The sequence below is a fragment of the Macaca fascicularis genome, chromosome Y (assembly GCF_037993035.2).
Source record: "Macaca fascicularis isolate 582-1 chromosome Y, T2T-MFA8v1.1".
Lineage (NCBI taxonomy): Eukaryota > Metazoa > Chordata > Mammalia > Primates > Cercopithecidae > Macaca > Macaca fascicularis.
The window spans coordinates 8,997,102-9,023,538 of record NC_132903.1 but is presented as its reverse complement, the minus strand read 5'-3'; the positions used below and the strand labels follow the sequence as shown (position 1 = coordinate 9,023,538).

The 26,437-nt window shown below is 40.2% G+C and overlaps 1 pseudogene across 1 annotated transcript in view; it reads right to left on the bottom strand.

Moving 5' to 3' along the window:
* The window catches only part of LOC141409579 (RNA-binding motif protein, Y chromosome, family 1 member A1-like), a 304,090-nt pseudogene extending 279,874 nt beyond the window's left edge, over nt 1–24,216 (bottom strand). The window contains exons 1-5 of the transcript XR_012430515.1: nt 24,108–24,216; nt 23,526–23,635; nt 18,729–18,905; nt 16,567–16,715; nt 14,063–14,177 (exon numbers count right to left, since the gene is read on the bottom strand). The product of XR_012430515.1 is annotated as an RNA-binding motif protein, Y chromosome, family 1 member A1-like (transcript). The remainder of the gene's footprint in view (nt 1–14,062; nt 14,178–16,566; nt 16,716–18,728; nt 18,906–23,525; nt 23,636–24,107) is intronic.
* Nucleotides 24,217–26,437: the final 2,221 nt, after the last annotated feature.

Genomic DNA, 26,437 nt, shown 5'->3' with positions numbered 1-26,437 from the left:
AGGAAGAAGGCAACATTTATTAAAATCAGGAGTCTTTTTTGTTTTTCTTTTTACATTTCATCATTTATTAATATTTTGTCAAAATAATTGCCCATATTTCAGTTATATTTCCTGTATTTGCCTGTTACAGCAGTTCTCACATTTATTCCTCATTTATCTCTGTGCCTGTAACAACTGCACACTCAGAAGAGCAAGGACCACGCTTTTCTGAGCTTCCTACAGACCCCCAGGCTTATTGTGGCATTTAGAAACTATCTGCTAAACATGTGTGACATTTTCATATAAGTTACATCCTAGGCCACTTGATACTAATTTTTGATTCAGTATTTGGGTTTGGAGAGCTATTTTTCCTTTTAATTTTTTATTGCACTATAAGTTCTAGGGTACATGTACAGAACATGCAGGTTTGTTACATAGGGATACATGTGCCATGTTGGTATGCTGTACCCTGAAACCACTATGAGATATCATCTCACGCCAGTTAGAATGGCGATCACTAAAAAGTCAGGAAACAACAGATGTTGGAGACACTGTGGAGAAATAGGAATGGTTTTAAGATGTTAGGTTTTTTTAAGGATATTTTAAGGATGTATTATCTGGATGCAGAGTGGACAGTGGAGGTCGTGGTCTGTGGGACCTCCAAAGGAGTCACCCTGTTCAAATTGGAGGCTCTGCAGGACAGGGCAGCCAGGGTATGCAGAATAGAGGCATCCTTGGGGGAGGAGAACATGCTGGTGGATGACATCATGGCAGTGATCCAGACAGTGATTGAGGAGAAGGCCAACATAGATCTGCCGGAAGAGGACCAGCAGGCACAGCCTGGCCCTGGACCCAGCATGCCCCAGCAGGCAACAGACTTGCTGGAGGTCCTTCACTTGGAGCTGCACTCCATGATTGCCCCAGGTTGCATGGCCTGCCCACGGCTGAGGCAGAAGTTTTGGCAGAGGTGCCTGCCCAGCCTGGCACCTGTGGCCATCAGTCATGGCATCTCTGGCTTCTGGGTTAGAGCCATATTCTTGCAACTGCCCATTCGGGATGACTGGCAGCAGGGGATGGGCATTATCTTCCAGGCGCAGGGAGCAAAGGAGCCAGGCGAGAGGCACACAGGGTCAGCCAGGAGGCAGGGCATGGGGGACAGTGAGGGAAGCCAAGGTCAGGCTCCTGCAGATAGGAGGGCAGCTTGATTGTGCATGCCCTGAGAGCATGTGGTAGGGACTGGGAGCCAACCTTAGCATTCACAAGGAAGAATAGTGGCACCAAGGACGCTTCATGCACAGCAGAAAGTTGAAGGGCACAATTTCCCTGGGAAATTCCTTGGAGGAAAGGGAGTCAGCATGCCCATATCGGCTGTGGAACTCTCTCACTCCCCTGTGTTCAGCAACCTCACCCTAGAAACACAAGGTACTCAAGAGTCAGGTTCATGGTGCACAGGGCTGCTGTCTGCTGCAAGGCAGGCACCAGCTCCCAAGACAGGCTTCCTTCCCTCTGCCTGCACTGCACTCAAAGAGTTGTAGGCCTTGAGCATATAAAGCCTCCATTGCACACATGTGAGCACAATGGGGAGTGCCAGGCACAGCCCTGCAGTCCCTTCTACCCACAGCGGTTACCTTGAGTGGACATACCCACCCCGCAGAGAGACCAGGACAAGAGGGGACCACACACCTGGATATCCTCAGCAAAGCCTGTCCAGCACCTAGCACATGCAGCTAAGGAACTCGGAAGAAACAGCCACCTCACACCACAGCACCCCACATCCAATCCCCTGCCTACTTGTGCTCCCCGCTCATTGTCAGCAGAGGCTTTCTGGGACTCCCTCAACCAGCCCACAAGTCCAACACATCCGCTACTGTGCCCCTGATGCCGGACAGAGACAGAACCACCAATGCAGGGTCCCAGGCCAAAAGTTTGGGGGATAGTCCTGCCTGCTCAACAGTCTCTCAGCTCTTGCAAAGTTGCAGGGGGTTTCCTGGCATACCCACCCAATCATCTGGAGGCTCCTTGACCAGAGGCAGATTGTGCACACACCCAGATGTCAGCAGGGTTCAGAAACCATGAAGAAGTCCTGCTATGTAAGCTCCATGATGGATTTGCAGATCAGGCTGGGGTGCCTGGTTCTGGGGAGGGATCAAGGGTCCTCGTGAGTCTGAGGTTCTCCTGGGGCCCCGGGTGTCTCAGCAGAAGAGCTGGAAAGGGGAAACATATGATTCACCCCAGCAAGCAGGCCCTCAGCCCAGCTAGATGAAATTGTGGCTTTGAGTCTGTCCTCTTCTTCTTGGCCTGACAGGTGGAGGAACTCAGCCATTCTGGGTACCAGTGGCAGGATGAAGTTTTCCTTTTATCACAAACTTTATTTCCACAATGAATTGATCATTAAGGAGTATCAGGTTGGCATCCTCTGTAAGGACTGCCTCCCGGCATGGTGTAGGGGGTGAAGTGAGGGAGGCTAGGCGTAGCATGAGCCTTCCCAACTCTTCTTACTCCAGGATGCAGGAGCATCCTGGCTCTTTGTAGCCAGTCATTCTAGAGTCACCAGGAGAAACCCCCAGTTCAAGGCAGGATACAGCCTAACTGAGCTTCTTCATCTGGTTGGCTGACCATCACCTCTCAGGGTCAGCTAGGATTGCTGTGGCAGGTGCCACTGAAGGGTGCCATGGGAAAGGACCTTGCTAACCTTTCCTTGGCATCTGGGGAGTTGACTTTGAACCATGACATGACCAGTCATGGGGGACCCTTTCCACAGTCCCCCAGTCTGTTAGTCAGGGGCTGTGTCTCAATCCCCTGCAGCACTACTAGAAGGAGTTAAGCCCTAACACAGGGAACAGAGAGGAAGCCAGGTAAGCAGCCCAGGGCTGGGAGCTCAGGGCTGGGAGCTCAGGGCCCTGTGGGTCCTGGAGCTGTGGACAGCCATGGAAAACTCAAGGCTCAGGGAGGAGCTTACAGTGAGAAATCCAAAGCCATCCCTGGGCTAGGGGAGAAAGGCTCATCAGGGAACTCTAACACTCATATTTCAGAACTGGGGAAGCTGAGGTCATCGAAGACATGAAAGTGGCAAAGGTCAATGGGTGAGAAGTAAGGATCAATGGATAGGTGCCACATCATCCATCTCTGGCTCTCTTTCACACCTTGAAATGTGTTACCACTTGGGGTTCAGTTTGGGCTCAACTAGAGCCCTTTTACCCTCCACACAGAGGTGCACATGAGGTACAACTAGGTCTATGTCCTTCTGGAATGGCAATCCCCGTCCTGTTATGTTCTGTTTCAATGACCCCAGTCTCCCCTGACATGCTTTCTTCCCTCTGCCATCCTCATTCATGTTGCCCTGCCCCCAAGACATTTCTCATGACATTAAAAGACATAAAATTTTAAAAAGACCTCAATAGTATAGATGTTGATAAAATATTTTATTATAAAAAGTGCTCTTCCTCCTTACTTTTATCAGTCTTTTCCATGATGGGGGAAAGAATGCAACATGCTTTGCTAAGTTATAAAAGTATAAAACTAAAAATAAATCCCATTGTAGATGATCAATTAAATGGCAGGCGACTTTCTGTGTGTGTTCAGCAAGGGAATGTGGCTGAGCATTAAGGCCCACCTGAGTATTGGTGTAGACATCCAGTTTCCCTCATACCAGTGTGAGTGTGGGCACATTCCACCCTGTGTGTCTGAGCTGGTGCATGTGTGTTCACACCTGTGCCTGTGTAACTTTGTATACCTTGGTTTAGGGGCTGCCAGCTTTGGCAATCCAAATTCAGGACCTGTGAAGCCTGCATACTTGGGAGACCCAAAGAGTCCTTGTGGTTCTCACAAATGGCAGAGGGAGGAGGAAAAGGGTGGCTGGCGTGAGCTACTTAAAGGAGATGTCATGGACCCAAAATTACACAAGGAGGGAAATAAAACCTAGCAGCTGCCTGTATCTTCCTATGTGTTCACCCAGGGAAGGCGGACAATCGGGGAAGAAGCAATGGAACCTGTGGGGTTTTGGGATTTGTTGTCTGAGAATCCCTGTGCACCAGAATGTCCAGCCCATGAGAGAAGAGGACAGCATGTGGGTCCAGCAGGGTCTGAGTCTCCAGGGAAGCTGGCGTTATCCCCAGGAGGGCGTGGGTCGATAGATGGAGGAGAAACCTGGGCTGCGGGGTCAGGTAGATGGGACACTTATCACTTAGCCAGGTGGGAGCTCAGGAGGGGGCCTGGTGAGCAGCAGCCAACTGGCTGGTGACAACACCCGTTCCAGTGCTGCATGTGCACACAGGAGCTTCGCCGGCACATCCTCTCCAGCATACCTCATCTGGGTGGATAGGAAGTAAGGCACAGAAGATCCTAAGCTTATGGTCATGAGTGACCCCAGAGGGGGGTCCCTCGGTTCACTGGTCCCAGGAGATGCAGGCATGCAGGGTCTCTTCAGGACAGGGATAAAATGCATAAGCCCAGCTCTCCACCTGGCGGGTGTCTTGCCCTAATGATGTCAGTCATGGCAGATACAGCTCTTCCACCTAGATTGTTGCTCCACAGGCTTACGACTGCCCCCGGTCTTCTCTGAGATGGGCCCCTGGACTCTGGAATAGCCAGTACCCTATAGGTGTCCCTTCCCAGCCTCCAAGCCCACAGGAGGCTCAGTGAGGAATCTTCTGGTACCTAGCCACCCACAGGCACTGTCAACAGTCCAGGGGCCCTTCTGCATTCTGGGGTACTGCCTCCTCACCCAGCAGTGGGATAATGGGAAGGGAAACGGCTGGAACAGACAGAGCAGAAGCAACAAGCCTCATTCTGCTTCATAGCAAGGGAATGGTGTGATCCTTCCCAGGCAAGGGAGCTGCTTCCCGAACACACCTGTAAGCCCAGCACAAGCTGAAGGATTAACTCTGCCACAGCTGGGCATGGGGGATTTCAATACGTGTGGGAGACATCAATCCTGGTCACCCTACCAGGTGTACCTCTCTTCCAAGTCACATTATGCTGACACCCTCTTTAACCCAGATATACTCCTCATCCTCACCACACAGTGTTCATCGGAAGTGTTACTCCTGGTGCCCCAGCCACTGTTTCAAGGTGCAGGACTATCCAGCAGACCCCTGAGTCCTTGTCCTCCTGTTCAAGTAATATTCATAGAAATAGTAAAAGGTGGCACATTAGGCCACATGACATTTTTAAGGTTGACCTCTTTATAAGAATTTCATCCAGATATTTATGAGTTTATCTCATATATTTTATTTATTTATAGCTCTCATTTCAAAATCACTTTTTACTTGAGGGTTATTTCAACATGTAACCAAATGTTCAGAGCTATGACATATAGGTTTTAAGCTTAGAAGTCTGTAACTGCTACGATGTTGGGTAAAACCCATCCAGCACTTATAAAAATAAGAAATTATTAGGCATGGTCACTGTAATGGTCTAAAACACTGAAATTCTCTGAAAACCCATTTGAAAATATTCCTAATGTGACTGAACATAGCACTTGCTTCTAATGAATAGAAAACAGAGCAAGCATTTTCTGGATACTGTACCCCCTCTGGACTAGGTAAGAAAAGGTGACACAGCTCTGCCTAAGTCTCCTGCTTTCATGGGGACAAAGCCCTCAGGAGCCCCAGACCAGATCACAAAGTCTAATACCCTGATAACACTATGCAGAAGGGACATCCCATGGGGAGATTCATAGAAATAAAAGAAGATGCCTGAGGATCTCAGTAGTTCAGCCCCTGCTATTTGAATCATGGTAGCCATGACACCAGAGAGATGAGAAGACATCTGCCAATGTCCCCATCTTGAGTCATCACTAAATTGCATCCTCCTGAGTGCCACTGAACCCAATCATTTGGCTGAGAGACTGTGGAAGATTGCAGACTGATAGTTAGTAAATTGTAATTATTGTTATGAGCCACTAAGTTTTAGATAATTTGGAAAAGCACTTTAGACTCCTAGAAAAACTGAGTTGTCTGTTGATTTGAGTAATTGAGGAGAGCTTTAAAGGCCAATGTCACAAATGCTAATACGCTGGAAAAGTCAAACCATCAAGGCTCTTCTAAACACAAGAGATCTTTACTGTCCCCTTGCTATGGATGGAGAATAATCTAACATGTATCTGATGGAGATTTTTGAAAGCCTCTGTTCACGAATCTCTTGGTTTCATATGGGTCAACTCTGGTCTGATTTAATTCTAGGCAACTGCACAACTCATCTTTCATTTTAGGTTCTGGCCTACACTGATTTTTTGATGACTGACTGTGTCTGTATGTTTTGTGTGTTATCACATTTTATCTGAAGGGGCTAAATAATAGTGCTATAGTTGTTTTGTAAACATAAAGCATTCCAAGAAGACAATATTGTTTATCAACTGAGCTTTAAAAGAGGTATGAAGCAGGGCACGGATGCTCACACCTGCACTCCCAGCAGTTTGGCAGGCTGAGGTGGGCAGATCTCTTGATGTCAGGAGTTTGAGGCAAGCCTGGCCAACATGGCAAGATCCCATGTCTAATATCATACCAAAACTAGCCAGGCTTGGTGGCCCATGGATGTAACACCAGCTACTCACAAGGCTGATGTAGGAGAATCCATTGAACTCCAGGGATGGAGTTTGCAGTGAAGTGAGATCACAACACTGCACTCCAGCCTGGGCACCAGAGCAAGACTGTCTCAGAAATAAAATGAAATAAAAAAATAAAAGAGATAGGTGAGATGACTAAGGAGAGTGCCGTGACCAGCTTGGTAGGGGAGACCTAACCCAACAGCACTAGAGGAATTAAAGACACGCACACATAAACATAGTGGTGTGAAGTGGGAAATCAGGGGTCTCACAATCTTTAGAGCTGAGAGCCCTGAACAGAGATTTACCCATGTATTTATTAATAGCAAGCCAGTCATCAGCATTGTTTCTATAGATATTAAATAGACTAAAAGTATACCTTATGAGAAACGAAGAGATGGGCCTAATTAAAAGAATAGGTTGGACTAGTTAACTGCAGCAGGAGCATGTCCTTAAGGCACAGATCACTAATGCTATTGTGTGTGGCTTAAGAATGCCTTTAAGCACTTTTCCACCCTGGGCGGGCCAGGTGTTCCTTGCCCTCATTCTTGTGAACCCAAAACATTCCAGTGTGGGCGTTAAGGCCATCATGAACAGGTCACAGTGCTGTAGAGATCTTGTTTATCGACAGTTTTGGGGCCAGTTTATAGCCAGATTTTACGGGGCTTGTTCCCAACAGGAGAGAAATGCATAAAACTTGGTGAACATTGTGGTTCATGATTGGAATCCCAGCATTTTGAAAGGCTGAGGTGGCTGCATCACTTGAGGACAGGAGTTTGAGACCAGCCTGAGCAAACATTGTGAAACCAGGTCTCTATTAAAAATACCAAAAAAAAAAAAAAAAAAAGCCAGGTTTTTTTTTTGTCATATGCCTGCAGTCGCAGCTACTCAGGAGAGTGTGACTGGAGAATTATTTGGACCCGGAATGGGGAGATTGCAGTGAGGAGAACAAAGACAGAAGGCATATGGCAGTGAGAATAGCCTTTTATTAGGGCTTGCGGGCGAGGTTCCTCGGTCCAAATGTGCGGGCTGAGGAAGTCGCACTGAGGGAGGAGGGTAGGGGCTTTTTATAGCCCGAGAGGTAGGGAAGCTGGTTGTGCAAACAGGGCCTGGGGGGGTCTTGAAACTACTAGGGCAGGAGTTGAGTAAGGGTCCTGAGGAAGGGGTCTTTGGAAACTGTTAACCAAAACTGCTGTTCATGAACTTGTGGAATGCAGGTGAGCTGCAGGTCATGGGGGAGTGTGGTTGCCCAGCAACAACTCTGACGCATGTAAGTCTGCAGGTGTGTACAAGGGTGAAGGGAGTCTTTAACAAACGGCCTGCTATGCCAGGTAACGCCACCATGTTGGGTCTAGATTCCTGCCTAACAATTCTGTCTTAAAAAAAAATCAAAGAGAAAGACAGAGATAGTGAAAAAAAGAAAAAAGAAAAGAAAAGAGAGAGAGAGAGAGAGAAAGAGAGAAGGAAAGGAAAGGAAAGGAAAGGAAAGGAAAGGAAAGGAAACGAAACGAAAGGAAAGGAAACGAAAGGAAACAAAAGGAAACAAAAGAAAAGGAACAGGGAGGGGAGGGGAGGGGAGGGGATGGAAGGGAAGGGAAGGGAGAGAAAGGAGAGAATGGAAGGCATAAAATCAAAAGGAAATGAATAAAAATAAAAACTTGCCATTTTGCCTATTATCTACATGAATTTTGAACTATGTTTAAAATAATATTTAGGAGTGTATTGAACCTACTGAAACTTTAAAATAAGCTGTATATATTGTCAAAATTACTCATGTAACTTTGATATTAACTAAGAATCTTGCAGTTTTCAACAATCAAATCTAATTGACATTTGTCATCAAATCGCATACTACTAGGGGCAGTGTAGTCTCTGTTATGCTGCCTAAACTAAATTAAAAATGAAATGAAATCTGCAAAAGATTTTATAGTTATTATTGCCAGTAAAGACTGTTTTGTTTCCTGACCTGTGGAGGGTTTTATTTCTACAGTTTTGATATTTCTACAGTTTCCATAGCTCTGGCAGAAAGACTTCCTGACCCAAACTCACCACTTATCATCACAATATGCATTAAGCATATTAAGTTCATTAAGTTTAAGCATTAATGGGAAAGTGCATCCAATCCTACTACTTTCCTGCATTGATTCCCATGAACAAGCAATGAGCTGTGTTAGTTACTATCAAATTTTCATATATTTGATCAGGGAAATTTGTGTTTCCAAACTGTAAAACAAAAATATTGCTATCAGTTATATTTTTATTATCTATTTACTTAGAGGCAGGGTCTTGCTCTGTCACCAGGCTGACTCATACATCACTGTAGTCTCAGACTTTTGGGCTCAGAGGATCCTCTACCATCAGCCTCTCAAACTACTGAAATTACAGGCTTGAACCACTGTACCCAGGCTCAAGTTTAGAGATAAAGCCTAACGAATATATTGTAAGCCATATAAATAAACATAATTGCAGGTTCTCTAGAGAGCTGTAAGAAACCACTGAAAAACTGCCATTGTGGACAAGGCTGCTGGCAACAATGTAATGCAAGCAAAGGAGTGGGTCTTTCCCCACTCAGCCTACAGATGATATCAGAGGACAGCTTGACATTTCTACTGCAGGTTTTTGAGAGAACATGAAACATAGGTGGGTGTTTTATGCGTATGTGTGTGTGTGTGTGTGTAGGGGGGTGTAAGCATACATACATAATGAGTTGAATAAAGTAGGATCACCCACACAACGGAATATGATGCAGCTCTTTGTAGATCTGATGGAATGCATCTGGAATCTATTGGTTCCTGGGCTGTTTTTTGTTTTGTTTTGTTTTTATGGCTCGTAGGTTATTTACTACTAATGATTCCATTTCAGAAATTAAAATTTGACCAGCTGGAGCTGAGACTGGGTCCATTTAAATTCTGTTGTGGAACAGGGAATGGCATGCCTGTAATTTTGGCTGTGATGGCTACTGGAAGGTCTCTGCGCAGATGGGCTAGTTTCCTACCTACAGCAGGAGGGCCTGGGGCTGAAAATCAGCTCCCTTGACATCTGCTCTTAAACAGATAACTTAGATCCTGGTCTCTGCTAAGAAAGTTACATAATTCCCAGAAAGTTTCTGAAAGATTATATAGTTCCCTGATTAAAGTGGAAGGGCCAGAGTTGAGAGTGGGTCCTCCCTAGAGGGGACAGAGGCTGGAGAGTCTAGATCCATTTTCTGCTGGACAGAGCCTGGATAGACTACATTCACTGACTCAGACTGGCACATTCCCCAGCAGGGAAGTTTATTCTCAACAGCAGTGGAAGGCACTGGAGCTGAGACTGAGATTCTCTGTTTCTCAGTAAAGTCACATGCTCTAGAGATTCTAATGCCCCAGTGATTTCCACTAGATATATCAGAAGCGAACTTCCTTCAAGGGGTACCAGGGCTTATTATAAAAGCTACTTGTCCACTGGGTCCAAGTAGGGCCAGAAATTCATCCTTAACCATTAAATTGCTCTGCTTTTCAGCCTAGAAATGGGTGGAACACACAGGGCTATGATGGTCAAAAGTATGGCAGCTGGGATTGGGTGCGATTGCATGCCTCTTCTGTGGAAAATCACCAAGCTGCCTCTTTTTCACAGCCTTGGAAGTTTTGCAGAGAAAACTAGGGTGGGATTTGGCAGCTGGCCAGGGATTTGAGCCTGGCTGACCCATCAACCATAGTTGGCTGCTGCAGAATAATGCTGCTGCCTAGTTTGTCTGATGGTGCACTTCTGCTGGCTAGAATGTAAAGCCACCAAGGAGATTACTGTTATGGTCACTGTGAGCTCCATCCATGTAGTTTGTTTGTAACTGGCCCCAGTTGTCTGATATCCCCAATGTTTCCCACAGGGGAAGACTAGAGAGAACATTATGTGAAGAACCGCAAAATGGAAAAGAAAAGGCTGAATGTACACCTTCAACTCTCTTGTCTCTGAAGAAACTGTGGGTCCAGGGAAATTTTTTGTATGCAACACTGTGCTGGCTTGGGGAGGAGAAAAGGCATCAAAATAAAACTATTCTTTTATCCTATGTGTGTGGTTATTCTCAGTTCTATAGTCTTTGAAAACTTATCATAGATTAAATCCCAAGTTATGGAATCATTCACTACAGTGTCCTTGTCTAAGGATAGTTGTGAGTTGAGGTTTTTTGCAGAGAGGGAGGAAGTTAGCAGTATCACAGAATGCCTATTCTGTCACAACAGACCCTAGAAATGGACAAGTTAAAAGCATGGTCCAGGCTGAGCACAGGGGCTCACGTCTGTAACCCCAGCACTTTGGGAGGCTGAAGCATATCATGAGGTCAGGAGGTTGAGATCACCCTGGCTAACATGGTGAAATCTGCTCTCTACTAAACATACGAAACAAAACAATTAGTCAGGCCTGGTGGCACACGACTGTAGTCCCAGCTACTTGGAAGGTTGAGGCAGCACTATCTCTTGAACCCAGGAGGTAGAGGTCAAAGTGAGCTGAGATCATGCTACTGCACTCTGACCTAGGTGATAGAGTGAATCTCAATAAATAAATAAATATGAACAACAACAACAAAACACTGGTCCTAAAGGAGGAGTTTAAAAGGTTGGGGTGTATCCATGGAGAAACTGAAAGCTAGAGTAAGCCAACGGTTGGATTTAAGGAAGAACTCATGGGACCATTGAAAACCACCTCTGTCCTCTGTGGAACGCAGCAAATAGTGAACTCTGAGCTCCACTGCTTACTGATATAGACAAGTTATCAGCCCGAGATACATGTCTTAGTCTGTTTGTGTTCCTATGAAAGGCTATGAGACTGAAAAAATTTATAAACAAAAGAGCTTTCATTGGCTCCTGGCTCTGCAGATTGTAAAAGATGTGTGGTGTCAGCATCTGCATCTAGTGACAGCCTCACGAGGCTTCCACTCATGACAGAAGGTAGAAGGAAAACAGGCATGTCACATGTGGAGAAAGCAAGAAAGAGAAGTGGAGAAGAGAGAGAAGGGGAGAAGGTATCAGACTTTTTTGAACAACTATTTGGATGCATGCTGCACTGTGGGAGCTAATACAGCAGAAAATCCACTTATTAACTATGGCGAGGGCACCAAACCATTTATGAGGGATCCAGCCCCATGACACAAACAAATACTTCCCACTAGGTGCCATTTACAGTGTGGAGGACCACATTTCAACCGGAGGCTTGGAGGGACAAATGTCCAAATTACAAGTCATGCAGAGTTATTGTAAAACAACAGTTTTTCCTCTTTAGAATCCTGGGACTACAAAGAGCTGGGATTCATTAGCTTCCAGAGATTGGCAAGTTAGTTTTCAAACTCTTAGGCAGCAACCTGAGAAATCAGGGCAATAGTTAGGTAGTTTGACTTCTTGGTAGGAAAATTTAGAAGCTCAGCATATTGATAGAGTGAGTGATGATGAAGACTGAAGAGAAATGCCTACGTGCCTGCTCTCAGAGGACGTTGACAGATCCAGAAGTAAAAATTAGAAGTAAGATACCTGGGTAGAAGCTACAAAAGTCAACACATGACAGGGTGTGGTGCTCATGACTGTAATCCCAGCAGTTTGGGAGGCTGAGGTGGATGGATAACCTGAGGTCAGCAGTTCAAGACCAGCCTGACCAAAATGGTGAAACCTTGTCTCTACTAAAAAACACAAAAGTTAGCCTGGCATGGTGATAGGCACCTATAATCCCAGTTACTTGGGAGACTGAGGCAGGGGAATCACTTAAACCTAAGAGACAGAGGCTGCAGTGATCCAAGACTGTGCCATTGCACTCCAGCCTGGGTGACAGAGCAAGACTCCATCTCAAAAGAAAAAAGAAAAAAAAAAAAGTCAAGGTGTTAAATGTACAATCTCAGTTCTTCTAGGTATAAAGTGGGAGCTGAACTTTCTTGACTGCTTGAGATCCAGTAAGCCAGGAGGAAACAGTTTTGGAAGTGTTTGAATGTCTATTTAAATCCCTCTTTTATCTTGGAGGTATTAGGAGAGTTATAAATGCCAATCTGTGTTAGAATCCAGAGAGTGGCAAGTCAGGAATCATTTCGTTGAGAAGCTGCTGTTAACAGCTGGGGCATTACATATGTAATTTAATTCTTCAGTCCTCTGAGACAAGCTGTGAAATAAGATTTCCTTTTGATTCTAGGGCACTGTGTCAGACACAAACTCTAGAACAAGATCATGATTCAGCCTTTCTTGCCTCTTTTTAGTGAGTATTTTCATAATCCTATGTTCAAGAGTATCTCAATTAGTTTCTGAATTTATCTCACAGGGAATTGATGTTGGTGTGCCTTTTTTTGTTGCATTTGTGGATGGAAGAATAAATTAGAGACTCCTATTTTATCACTTTGTTGGAGGTACCCTTTTTATTTATTTTTTACTTATTTTAAATTTTTTTTTTTTTTTTTTTTTTTGAGACAGAGTCTCGCTTTGTCACCCAGGCTGGAGTGCAGTGGCCTGATCTCAGCTCACTGCAAGCTCCGCCTCCTGGGTTCCCGCCATTTTCCTGCCTCAGCCTCCCGAGTAGCTGGGACTACAGGCGCCCGCCAGCTCGCCCGGCTAGTTTTTTGTATTTTTAGTAGAGACATGGTTTCACTGGGTTAGCCAGGATGGTCTCGATCTCCTGACCTCGTGATCCGCCCGTCTCGGCCTCCCAAAGTGCTGGAATTACAGGCTTGAGCCACCGCGCCCGGCCTATTTTAAATTTTTTTAAAGATAACTTACAAATTACACAAAATTAAAAGACCAAACATCTAAATAGATATTTCTCCAAATAAAATAGACAAATGCCCAAAAAGCACATGGAACAAATACTCATAATCAGTGATTCAGAAAATGCATTTCAAATCCAAAGTGAGATACCATACTTTACACACACACTAGAATGGCAATAAATTTTAAAAAGCAGGAAATAGCAAGTGTTTGAGAGGATGTAGATAAACTGGAACCCTGACACTATGCTAGTTGGAATGGAAAATGATGCAGCTACTATGTAGAAATGTGGTGGCTCCTCAATAAAACAAACATAGTTATCATAGTACCAAGCAATTCCACTTATATATACATCCAGAATTGATTAAACCTACTCAAACAAATACTGGTGCATAGAAATACTGTGGTAGAAACCACCCACAGAAAATAATGGGTTAACAGCTTGTGGAAGAGTTAAGTGGTATAATGTAAATGAACTTTTGGGACATCACAAAAAGGAAAGGAGACAGATACAAAAAGTCATGAAGTGTTTGAACCCATTTACATTAAATGCCCACAACATGTAAGCTCCGACGCAGAACACAGATTGGTGTTTGCTAGCAGCTGAGCGAAGGGAACAAATGAAAGGGCCTCCTTAACTGGTAGCTGGAGTTTTAGTTTGGAGTGACGAAAATGTTTTGGAACTCGATGGAGGTACTTGCTGCACAACACAATGTATTAATTGCCACTTAACTGTTTCCCTTATAATATTTAATTTTTTTATGTAAATTTCATCACCATAACAAAACACAACTGTTTTTTTCTATTTTCTTTTTTTTCATTTTTCCTTTACCTCTCCTTAGTTGCATAATCATCATCTCTTGGTGACATATAGTCATTTCTCCAGGAAGAGGTTGGCTCTCTGCATAGAGGACCTCCATAATTCTCTCTTCCACGTGACATGGGACCTTTAATATTAAAATAATGGAACATAATGTAAAGATTACCAAATCTGAAACACTATGTTCTCTTCTCAAACAACTTTTACAATTATTTCTTCTATGACTATGTTCTTTGTTCTCTAAATTACTAAATCATGACACTGTGAATATTTCTTATGACTTGGGATAATCCCATGGCTCCCGCCAAGGCCAGTTCTTCTAATATAGCTGAAGGCAGACATCAATTCTTCAGTAAAAGTTCATTTGTAATGGTTAATAACTACTTAGTGATTATTTTCCTTTTCATATGAATTACTGATGACTACTAATGACACAGGAAAAACATGTGAAACCACCAAACTCTTCACAGATTTTAAAGTGTATATACATTGTCCATTCTCAGCTGAAGAAGGTGGATTTTCTCATGTTGTTCAATCCACCTCACACACACAAATAAGGCTACCTTTGAATGACTGCATCTTAAATTTATACCTACATTTATACCTCCTTTAAGTTTATACTTAATAAACTTAAGTATAAATTTATACTCCTATAAATTTATACTTAAATTTGTACCTCCTTTAAGTGGTTGACTCTATCTTAAATGTTGACAAATTAAAATGTACTAGTGAAAACTTTCTAATGATGGTCCAGATTTACTTTTATTGCAATAAGCAATACTGTTAAAGGGATCATTAGAACATTATTGCTATTTCAAGTAGAAAAGGTTCTCCTTTAATATACTCTTCACGTGCTATTCCTTAGATGTCAGTCTTTCACCTGTGATATGTTCACTGGCTAATTTTTCAATGGAAATGTGTTGGCTTGTGTATCCTGAAGTCAATAAATACCTATCTTCACAATATTCTATATATGAAATGTAAAATTGAAAATGGTAGTTTTCAATTTGCTCCATATTAGTATATGGAAGACTAAGTAACAACTTTAATTTGTTCTGCTTAAACTTCTTTGCTAAGAACTTTTATTTACTGCCTTGCTTTCTTCTGTTGAGTCTGCAATCTTACAATTCTCCTTCTCAAAAATATTACTTCTATTCAATCCTACTACTCACCTCAGGTTGCTTAGTTCTAAATTCTCTCATCAAATAAATTCAAATCATACACTAAGGATCTTGTATTAATGTTTAAACATCCCAGCACAATCTTAATTATTGATTTATATGCCCTTATATTTCACAACTCTGTATTTCTGTGATATCCCCTTAAGAATATTGGACTCCTTAGGCCGGGCGCGGTGGCTCACGCCTGTAATCCCAGCACTTTGGGAGGCCGAGGCGGGCGGATCACAAGGTCAGGAGATCGAGACCACGGTGAAACCCTGTCTCTACTAAAAATACAAAAAATTAGCCGGGCGCGGTTGTGGGTGCCTGTAGTCCCAGCTACTCGGGAGGCTGAGGCAGGAGAATGGCGTGAACCCGGGAGGCGGAGCTTGCAGTGAGCCGAGATCGCGCCACTGCACTCCAGCCTGGGCGACAGAGCGAGACTCCGTCACAAAAAAAAAAAAAAAAAAAAAAAAAAGAATATTGGACTCCTTTATGTCTACCTTTCAAGCCTTAACTTTATTTTTAAATACTATTTAAGCCCAGTGACTCATTTTCTGCTGAATGCTCTTGTACTTCTTTTGATTCTTCATATAAGCAGCAATAATGCCCTGCATGTAAGCATACTGAGGTCTCAGAAGTTGGATGGCCAGGCTCAGTGGCTCAAATTGTGAGCTAGTGTGGAAGGCTGAGGCAGATGGACTGCTTGAGTCCTGGGCTTTAATGTTAGTTTTGACAATGTAGTGATATCCTCTACAAAAAAACAGGGTAAAAAAATTAGTTAGGTGTGGTCACGGTGCATGCCTATAGTTGCAGCAACTCAGGAGGCTGAAACAGGAGAATTGCTTGTGCCCAGGAATTTGAGGCTGTAGTAAACCATCATCTCATCAACGCACTCTGACCTTGTAAGAGCAAGACTTCAACCCAACAAAGAAAATGAACAAGCAATTTTTATATTGGGACACTAAGGGACCACCACCAGGGTACCTAGGAAATGGAAGAATTCATTAGATAAAGAAGGCTACTATCAAGGAGTACTGCTAGGAACTTTTAGTAACATTAAGGGGAATTAGCTAGCAAACACACACACACATACAAACAACACACAAAAAAGCGAATAGTGGCCTCACTGTAATCACTTCTTTCATCTGTAATGAGAAGCTTGAGTATTTCTTCACCATAAATCTGAAATTCACCTAGTGAGATAGAAAGTATAATAAAAGCTATCTATCAATAATTATGCTCAATGATGTGTCACTTCTCTTTTGTTCGATGAACTTAAATTTAAGCATCCAGTTAAAATATCTTATTTTCAGTCATGCAAAAACTACGGTCTTTCCATGAGGTAGAATTTACCTTGGCCTCCCATCCAACTATTGGTTCTTGCCACAGCAGAAGGAGCAGATTTTTTAGGAGGAGGACCTCCACTTCTTGAAGATGAACCTCTTTCAATTGGAAAGCCCCCTAGAAGAACTCATGTTCTTCAAGAGTGTATCCGCCATCATCTGTATTTCAAACAAAATCTTTTTAGTTAACTAACATCACTGTTTCTTAAATGGCTAAGTTTTAGTTGTTTATGGAGACTTTCTACATATTATAATCTTACGAATACACATTTGTCTAAACTAATAAAATTAACATTTCTATATGAAACTGGTACAATTCAAGGAACAAAAGTCCATTTAGAAGATCTAGAAGGAAACTCAAGAATCATAATATATTGGTGTGACAGAGAAATGTGGGAAAAGTGGGGAGTGAACAGGGAGCAGAAATCTATCCGTAAAATATTTAAGTATAATACACATAAAGAAAAAATATTTTAAACATGATAAACTACTGTTTATGTCATTGTTATCAGGAAAATTTCCAAAACATATCATAAAGATACACTAAATTCCATTGAAAGCAACCCAAATATTTACAATATCAAAAGATGACACAGGAAAATATATATCTCTAAAATTTGTTAACATAATATAGAATTCTTACAATTCTCTTATGAAACACTAATTTTCAGAGTAGACTATGCTAAATTTTAATAATTTTTAAGAATTGCATATAAATAATATAAAAATATGTTTTTATAGCTACAAAAATGTAGACATATGCCAATTTCTAGGTGGTGTTACAGGTTAGAATATGCACATTCTCACACATGACAAAGTGTTATTGAACCTCACCCTCAAGATCAATGGAGACAATATAACCTTGAAGCTATGCATCTTAAAATGGAGTAAATACTTCAATTTCAACTTTAAAAAATCTGCAATTAATTAAACATCTGGCCATTAAAACATAAAATTAAGCGATACATTTTTGAAGGTTGATTCATAGATACTACTAGTTAACTGATAGGTTTATTATTTATGTATGTATGTAAGTATGTATGTATGCATGCATGTATGTATGTATGTATGTATGGATGGATGGATGTATCTATCTATCTATCTATCTATCTATCTATCTATCTATCTATCTATCAATCATCTATTTATTGAGATGGACTCTTGCCCTATTGCCCAGGCTGGAGTTCAATGGCATGAATTCGGCTCACTGCAGCTTCTGCCTCCCAGTTTCCAGTGATTCTCCTGCCTCAGCCTCCCAGGTAGCTGGGATTACAGGTGAATGCCACCATGCCAGGCTAATTTTTTGTATCTTTAGGAGAGACAGCGTTTCAGCATGTTGGGCAGGCTGGTCTGGAACTCCCAACCTCATAGTCCAACCACGCTATACTCCTCAAGTGTTGAGATGGCAAGCATGAGCCACCTTGCCCAGCCCATCCAATATACTTTTTTGAATATATGGTTTGTTTTTCTTTTTTATGTAGAAATTGACCCCTCATTTCTATTGTGTAAATCACTCATAAATATCATTTTCAGTGGCTCATCCTCCAGCAAAGAAAGATACATATTTATCTGTGAAGCAGTGGTTTTAAACTTTTCCAGAGTCACACACTCTTTTCAGAAATTAAAATTCTACATTTCTTAAATTGAAAATGCTTTATGGCAGGCCAATGTACAAACTTTCCAAAAGAAAATTGCAAAGCAATAGATTTGCACAGATGTTTGCACATGTATACACACACAAAAAAACCTGAAAAATCAATTTTAAGTACTGAGTTACTTTTTTCCTGTTGGAAAGTTTTAAATGTTCCATCGTATTTTGATAATACAACTGATAAGAAGTTCTGGGCCCAGAAGTAGAAAACTCTATAAAGTATAATGAATATAAATGAGTTCTACAGAAAATCTGTTGAGTATAGGCAATCAGCATTCATAAACTCAATTCTGTTTGAAATTTGTGTTATTTCGATGCAAAGTTGTAGTAATTTTAAAACAAATTTTAGATATTAATTCAATCATTCTTATCATACACCTTTAGTACTTAGAAATAATTTTGCTTATCAATAAGTTAATTTTCTGTTCATAAAGGAAACATACAAAATTGAGAAATTTTGATATCTTCAAACTTATTTTCTTTTAGTCCTATGGTTCCATCTTTATATTTTAAAACATTACCCAAGCATCCATCATGTGAGGGAAGCCACTCTCTTGATCCTCCACTACTTCCTCTTGCAGTTCTCAAACTTCCTGAAGGGCTTCTGTTTCTTGAAGAAGCTAGTGGTCTCTGCCAACCACCACTTTGAAAGATGATTTCTTGGCTTGTTCTACTTTTATTGCTTTTCCATCCAAAGACTAAAGGTATCAAGGGTACTATCAACAACACTGGCACATTTAACCTAAGCACATTTTACAAGCAGATTTATGTCACCTGTGGTTCGATTTTAGATATTTTATCCCAAAGCAAACTTTTTTCCCCTCCTAAAATGAACACGTCTTTCACAATGCCAAATTTGAGACATTTACTGAACACATGCCTTCCAGTAAGGGATCAAACACAAGTCCTAATATTCAAATTCCTTGAAAACTCCTCCATTATTGAAAAAATAACACCTCAAACAAACAAACAAAAAATATTAACCATTATAGATTCTATGGAAGAATGTGGCACATCTGTTTTTTACAATATATAATACACTTCATCTTTCTATTCACATCACTGATTTAAAAGTTTCAGTGAGACACAAGTGATTAGTCGTATTAGTCATTATGAGTTGCTCCTTGTTTAATCTGCTAACACATAAAATGTGCCCATATGATTTACAATTCCGTATTTACTCTAGAAATGTTTCTGTAAATGCGATCCTTGTTTTATCTCATTAAGGTTTCTTGCCCCACTCATTTCTTTCTTTTCCTTAGACATGTTCCTAATTAATGATTCTTAATATAGTACTTCATGTTATTTCTCAGAAATGCTTAAATGTCCTAATTAACTTCACAAGAACATTTTTCAGCATAATGTTTTATATAGGCCAAAGTAATTTTTGCAAACAGTTCAACTAACAAATAACTCTATTTTAAAATTACATGGTTTATGTTATTTAGGGGAAGATCTTAAATCTCTTACAGACGTCTTGCAGCCACATCGCCAGTTGTTCCTATCTTGAAACTTCTTTTGTTATTTCTGGGCCCATAACATTTTCCCCAGATTTGCGCATGGCTGTTTCCTTCCCAGTGTTTCAGTCAGTAAAAATTCCTTAAACTGTAATTCCCCTGAAAACTCTCCGAACGTCCTTTATTGGCTCCGACTTAACATTTATGTTCATATAACATTCACATTTAGTTTTACACACTAAAATACCTGAGATAAAGTAATTTAGGAGATTAAGTAATTTAGAAATTACATTGGCAGGGCACAGTGGCTCACGCCTATAATCCTAACACTTAGGGAGGCCGACGCAGGCGGATCACGAAGTGAAGAGATAGAGACCATCCTGGCCAACAGGGTGAAACCCTGTCTCTACTAAAACTGCAAAAATTAGCTGGACATGGTGGCACGTGCTTGTAGTCCCTGCTACTTGGGAGGCTGAGGTGGAGAATTGCTTGAACTTGGGACAGGGAAGTAGCAGTGAGCCCAGATCATCCCAATGCAATCCAGCCTGGTGAAGCTGTGAGATTCAGTCTTAAAAAACAAAACAAACAAACAATAAAAAAATCTACACAAATTATCTGCTCTTGTGTTTGAAAACTAGGAGTAAAAAAGAAATTATCATAGATTACTATACGTAAGACAAAATTATTTACACACTTACCACAAAGTCATGAATCAAAAGCTACTCTTGGTTTCTACTACAGCTTAAAATAGTAATTTATAAGAGTGAATAAATATGTACTTTCTGCTATGTGCTAGGAATGTACTAGATGTAACATAAACAAAAGCAACTAGGAAGCTTTAAATATTCACAATAGACAATATAACAATCAATAGATTAATACGTGGTACAGTGAATACAAAATACCTATGATAAGCAATGAGGAAGAAAATATAAAATTGAAGTTGCTTTTGAATAATGAATTGTATTTTTGAGGCATACACAGGAAATGATAATTGTCAAGAAGTTCAAAAAAGCATTTTAGGGGTAGCATAAACAATAACAGGAGCTAAAAACAGATTGGGATAATGTTATAAAGCAAAAAAGCTCTAAAGGGCCCAGAATGGAATGATCTTGACTAAAATGTAAAGGAATTCAACAGTTAATAGAATTAGATAAAATTTTAAAGCTTTAGTAAGCAAACAATCTCTAGACTTAAGACTCAATAGGAAAAGAGACCATTGGTTTGATCAAATCAAGTTCTCAAACACATTGGGGAAATGAGTAATTAGGTATTCATGTTATATAAATCACTCTGGTGACAGGAAAAAAAACATCCTTAGGAGAAAAGAGCCAGGATAGGGTAAAAATGTCAGTTACTTCTTCTGTTATCCAACTTTAATATTCTCATATTATTTTCTATTTTCAAGTATTTAACATTTCCTTAAATGTAAGGTCTTATTTCAATATACTTTTTCAAGAACATATTTTCAGAAAAAGGGAATGAATATTTCCTTCCTGTGAGTCTGTCTAGATGTCTCTCTACCGTTTGTATATGTTCTAGAAGTATTTCCAGGAATTGGAAGTAATTCCTTTAATAGCATTTAATAAACGTTGACTTATTCCATTGATTTACAGGAGGGTTCCTTCTAGGTTTTAATGTTCTTCATTTTTTATTTATTGATTATACTTTAAGTTCTAAGCTACATGTGCACAACATGCAGGTTTGTTACATATGTATATTTGGGCCATGATGGTGTGCTGCACCCATCAACTCCTCAGTTACATTAGCTATGTCTCCTACTCTTATCCCTCCTCCTTCCCCCAACTCCATTACAGGCCCTGGTGTGTGATGTTCCCCACACCGTATCCAAGTGATCTCATTGTTCAATTCCCACCTATGAGTGAGAACATGTGGTGTTTGGTTTTCTGTCCTTGCGATAGTTTGCTGAGAATGATGATTTCCAGCTGCATCCATGTCCCTACAAAGGACATGAACTTATCGTCTTTTATGTCTGCATAGTATTTCATGGTGTATATGTGCCACATTTTCTTAATCCAGTCTATCATTGATGAGCATTTTGGTTGGTTTTAAGTCTTTGCTATTGTGAATACTGCTTCAATAAATATACATGTGCATGTGTCTTCATAGCAGAATGATTTATAATCCTTTTGGTATATATCCAGTAATGGTATTGCTGGGTCAAATAGTATTTCTAGTTCTAGATCCTTGAAGAATTGCCACACTGTCTTAAACAATGGCTGAACTAGTTTACAGTCCCATCAACAGTGTAAAAGTGTTCCTATATCTCCACATCCTCTCCAGGACCTGTTTCTTGGCTTTTTAATGATCACCAATCTAAATGGTGTGAGATGGTACGTCACTATGGTTTTGATTTGCATTTCTCTGATTGCGAGTGATGATGAGCATTTTTTCATGTGTTTGTTGGCTGCATAAATGTCTTCTCTTGAGAAGTGTCTGTTCATATCCTTTGCCCATTTTTGATGGGGTTGTTTTATTTTTTCTTGTAAATTTGTTTAACTTCTTTGTAGATTCAGGATATTAGCCCTTTGGCAGATGGGTAGACTGCAAAAATTTTCTCTCATTCTGTATGTTGCCTCTTCACTCTGATGATAGTTTCTTTTGCTGTGCAGAAGCTCTTTAGTTTAATTAGATTCCATTTGTCAATTTTGGCTTTTGTTGCCATTGTTTTTGGTGTTTTAGACATGAAGCTCTTGCCCATGCCTATGTCCTGAATGGTATTGCCTAGGTTTTTTGATAGGGTTTTGATGATTTTAGGCCTAATATTTAAGTCTTTAATCCATCTTGAATTAATTTATGCATAAAGTGTAAGGAAGGGATCCAGTTTCAGCTTTCTACTTATGGCTAGCCAGTTTCCCCAGCACCATTTATTAAACAGGGAATCCTTTCCCTATTTCTTGTTTTTGTCAGGTTTGCCAGAGATTAGATGGTTGCAGATGTGTGGCATTATTTCTGAGGACTCTGTTCTGTTCCATTGGTCTATATCTCTGTTTTGGTACCAGTACCATGTTGTTTTGGTTACTGCAGACTTGTAGTATAGTTCGAAGTCAGGTAGCATGATGCCTCCAGCTTTGTTCTTTTGGCTTCAGATTGTCTTGGCTCTGTAGGCTCTTTTTTGGTTCCACATTAACTTTAAAGTAGTTTTTTTCCAATTCTGTGAAGAAAGTCATTGGTAGCTCAACGGGGATGGCATTGAATCTATAAATTGCCTTGGGCATTATGGCCATTTTCACTATATTGATTCTTCCTATCCATGAGCATGGACTGTTCTTGCATTTATTTGTGTCCTCTTTTATTTTGTTGAGCAGTGGTTTGTACTTCTGCTTGAAGATGTCCTTCACATCCCTTGTAAGTTGGATTCCTAGGTATTTTATGCTCTTTGAAGCAATTGCGAATGGGAGTTCACTCATGATTTGGCTCTCTGTTTGTCTGTTATTGGTGTATAGGAATCTTTGTGATTTTTGCACATAGATTTTGTATCCTGAGACTTTGCTAAAGTTGCTTATCAGCTTAAGGAAATTTTGTACTGAGAGGATGGGCTTTTCTAAATACACAATCATGTCATCTGCAAACAGGGACAATTTGACTTCCTCTTTTCCTAATTGAATACCCTCTGAAAATCTATTTTCACTTGTATTGAAATAAAAAATAGGAAAAGTTATGATATATTAATTTATATAATGTTATTTCCAGTACCCTTCCAACTACACTTGCATGTATATGGCACAAAGAATTTTGCTCCATATGGCATTCTACTATCTTCAAGACTTTAGTAATAGTAAAAAGACCTACAAATACTGTTAATTGAAAAGTAGAGTTATAATATTGTTACTAAGGGACTCTTTCCTTTCCAGTCATGTATTTGGCAGCATTCTTAGCATCTGCAGGTTCTCAAAAATATTAAACACGAAGTCTCTGGACTTCCTGGTTCAACCCTTTTATCAAAAGAACTAAAATATATAAAAACATTTTACATCTATATAATGGACTCACCAAGGTACTAACCATCTGAAAGTTACATCAAACCAGAAAATAAATGTATTTCATATCACCACTATGATTCTTAATATTAAGTCACCATTATAGTCAGCTTATTTTATTTCATTTTGTTCCTTAACTCCACAACACATTTACTTTTCCTCATTTTCCTTTCTAAGTAGTGAGTGATCCTTACCACAGGCCCTTCACCTGCTATTATGAGATTTTTCCAAATATCAAATAGATACTTCAAAATAAGAGTTTAAAATGATAAGGCATCTTAACATATGTATACGATGCACTTAGAAAAAATACATATTTTTAAAAATATATATATAACATACATATTATAAATATAAAGATTGAAATATACATATGAAAATACACATACATACACACACACACACACACACACACACAAATACCCACATCTTTAAGAGTTACCTTCTGATAGGGGACCATGTTTTGCAAATACTTCTTTAAGCATCTTTTCATTGACTTCTCTATTGATGCTACCAATGAAAAGCTTGCCTGGACGATCTGCTTCTACCATTGTGCTGTAAATGGTAAATAAATAAATAAATTAATTAATTAAATTATCTATATTTAGATAAAAATGAATAAGCTAAAAAGATAAAATTTTATTCCATACTGCATTGAAAATTCAAGTAAAATTCCCTTCCAGAGGCTAACATCTTATAACTATTTTTTTACTTCAAATATGTGCAATTTTTAACATACAGAGCAAAAGGGCACTGACTTCATGGACAAATGCTGCATTTTAAATGTAAGTGACAAAATCTCATTTCTAAAAATTAGAGAAGAAAAGCTATTGCAATTTTCCTAAGTTGTAATTTCAAGGATGCCTCATTTAAATAATTTTAGTTGAAAACTATGTATTTATGAGGTACAGTGTGATGTTTTGTGTATTTTTTTTTTTTTTTTTTGAGATCACATCTCCTGTTGCCAAAGTGCACTGCTCACTAAAGCCTCCTTCACCTAGTCTCAACTGTTCCTCCCACGTGGCTACCAACGTCCTTGGGCTGCAGTAATTATTATTGAGGAAAGTGGCAGTGTCCTTGGCTGTTAAAGGAGACTAGAGGACTTTGGAGTTTCCACCCAAGGCACAAGGCCCTGGTTTATTGGGTGGTTTTCTTTTGCTGAAGTAGATAAGATCCAAGAGAAATGTGGACTCACTATGGAAGCTAGGGCTTTGAGACTGGTGAAGCCTATTTGTCTTCAATTACCATTGCCAGATATTGGTCTGCACATAACAGCACTTCCTAGTTTCACTGAGTCTTGTAAATTCCAACATTGAATTTAGATTTTAAATCCCTATTCCAACTTAACAGATGTATTCAGAAGAAAGAGAAATCAGATAAGTGCATAAGTAAATCATCTTGATCAAATACCTTCAAAAATATTACTACAAAAATCACTGATGATTAAATCTTAAAATGTTATTTTAATTGGGGATATAGAAAAAGCTGAGACTTGTTTTAAACTCTGAGGTGTATAGATACCATTATTAGAATAAAAGAATAATAGAATGTCTAATTTGTGTAAGAGTAGCATGCTAACTATATAGTATGGCTAGAGATTGAGAACCCATGTAAGAAAACTCAGAGATAAACAACAAAACTTTTTCAGATACTTTGTTCTGTAATTAAAGAGGTTTAAAATGTACTCCTACAGATCAGTGATTCACTTGTATTTATCATTTGGGCATATGCAGTATACCCTTTTGTATGGGGATAAATTTATAGTTTCTATCATGTAGTAAGAAAAAAAATTGACTGTGTACCACATTTGCATCAGAGTCTTTGCCCTGAGTAATGAAGCAAACCATGGAACTGCCTATGTCAGGGCACAGATGGGCACAGCTAGACGCTTCCATCACTTGTGTCTAGCATTTCTAGATTCTCATTGGTCCCTCCTAGAAAGACAAATGGACTATAACTATCCTAAAGAACATACGTTACATTTAAACACAAAGTATTAAGATAAGACTATAATTTGTCTTATCACTTACGTCTTGTCATCACTGTAAACTTGCATCTATAACTTTTACACAGAAATGCAGTTCATTTTATCACCATTAACATTTTACAACACACATTTTTTCTATTTCATTCTCTTTTTAGTCAATTTTCTTTTTTTAAGGTGGAGTTTCACTCTGTCACCAATGCTAGAGTACAATGGCATGAAATCAACTCACTGCAACCTCTGCCTCCAGGATTCAAGTAGTTCTCCTGCCTCACCCTCTTGAGTGGCTGGGATTACAGGTACACACTACCACTCCTGGCTAATTTTGTATTTTTTTTTTTTATTATTATACTTTGAGTTCTAGGGTACATGTGCATAACGTGCAGGTTTGTTACATATGTATACTTGTGCCATGTTGCTGTGCTGCAGCCATCAACTTGTCAGCACCAATCCACTTGTCATTTACATCAGGTATAACTCCCAATGCAATCCTTCCCCCCTCCCGCCTCCCCATGATAGGCCCCAGTGTGTGATGTTCCCCTTCCTGAGTCCAAGTGATCTCATTGTTCAGTTCCCACCTATGAGTGAGAACATGGGGTATTTGGTTTTCTGTTCTTGTGATAGTTTGCTAAGAATGATGGTTTCCAGCTGCATCCATGTCCCTACAAAGGACACAAACTCATCCTTTATGATGGCTGCATAGTATTCCATGGCGTATATGTGCCACATTTTCTTAATCCAGTCTGTCACTGATGGACATTTGGGTTGATTCCAAGTCTTTGCTATGG